The sequence below is a fragment of the Bison bison genome, unplaced genomic scaffold (assembly GCF_000754665.1).
Source record: "Bison bison bison isolate TAMUID 2011002044 unplaced genomic scaffold, Bison_UMD1.0 scf7180017864039, whole genome shotgun sequence".
Classification (NCBI taxonomy): Eukaryota; Metazoa; Chordata; class Mammalia; order Artiodactyla; family Bovidae; genus Bison; species Bison bison.
In genome coordinates this window covers 3,711,794-3,713,099 of record NW_011494611.1, presented here as the reverse complement: position 1 = coordinate 3,713,099, position 1,306 = coordinate 3,711,794, and the positions used below count along the sequence as shown (strand labels likewise).

General features: G+C 51.4%; 1 protein-coding gene across 2 annotated transcripts in view; it reads right to left on the bottom strand.

Moving 5' to 3' along the window:
• RNF183 (ring finger protein 183) overlaps positions 1-1,306 on the bottom strand; it is an 8,514-nt gene that overhangs the window by 2,271 nt on the left and 4,937 nt on the right. The window lies entirely within an intron of this gene.

Genomic DNA, 1,306 nt, shown 5'->3' with positions numbered 1-1,306 from the left:
GGCAGGTGGGGAGGTGGGGGACCAGCGTTGCCCTGGGGTGTGGCCAACAGCACACCCGGAAGCCAAGCATCTGCAAGACTGTGGGCGGTCTCCTCAAGGCCTGGGATCCCTGGCCTGGAAAGGCAGGGCTGGCAATTTCCTTTTTCCAGATTGTGGAGAGGGTAAATGAGCCTTCTGGGCTTCCTCTCTCCTGGGCCCTCATTTCTTTTCTAAAATGGCTGAAACCTCCTTCTCACACAAAGGGGCTGCCAGCCCTACCCTTCAATTGCTATGAAATTCACTTGCTGCCCTGCCTAAAGTCTCTGACTATTCTCTCAATATCAGATTCAGCAAGTGCCCTCCTGATCACTTAATGGGCCCAAGGAGCTACACCCAGAACATGCAGGCCTCGATGCCTTCTTTGTTCTTAGAACACAGACGGTCAGCCAGCAGGCACTGACTACTGAGTTGAGTCTAAGACTTGACCCTCCCACCACCCTGGGGACTTCAAAGGGGGAGTCATGGAGGAGAAGCAGCATTCCAGGCCCACTTCTGTATTTCAGCCAGAAACACTTGGCTTTCCTCATATTAATCATTTGAACAAGCTGAAGAGTTGAGCTTCTGAGGAAAAAAAAAAGTTTAAAAACCTCTTCTCCAACCTAAGCCCTCATTTTGCTGGTGTGTGTGTGTGTGCACGCGCATGCACTCAGTCATGTCCAACCCTATGAACTTAGCCCGCCAGGTTCCTCTATCCATGATTTTCCCCAGGCAAGAATACTGAACTGGATTGCCATTTCCTTCTCCAGGGAATCTTCCCGACCTAGGGATCAAACCCGTGTATCTGTGTCTTCTGCATTGGCAGGCAGATTCTTTATCTCTATCGCCACCTGGGGAGCCCTTTAGTCTCCCCCAGTGTCACGCATGGGCTTCCCTCATAGATAAGTAAGTAGAGATCTGCCTGCAATGCAGGAGACCCAGGTTCGATCCCTGGGTCAGGAAGACCCTCTGGAGAAGGAAATGGCAACCCACTCCAGTATTCTTGCCTAGAGAATCCCATGGACAGAGGAGCCTGGTGGGCTATAGTCCATGGGGTCGCAAAGAGTCAGACATGACTTAGTGACTAAACCATCAGCGTCACCCACTGGTGACCTCGGGACTTCTAGGCCACCACTATGCTGCTGTCAGAGAGACAGAACCCACTATTTGTTTCACCTGCTGGATGTGTGTTACTGACTGGATAGTGAGAGTTTGCATTTCACTAGGAGAGTTCTAGCGGCCATAAATTTCCTCTCATGGTAGGAATCCAGGAAGCATGCGAGGGGGGATC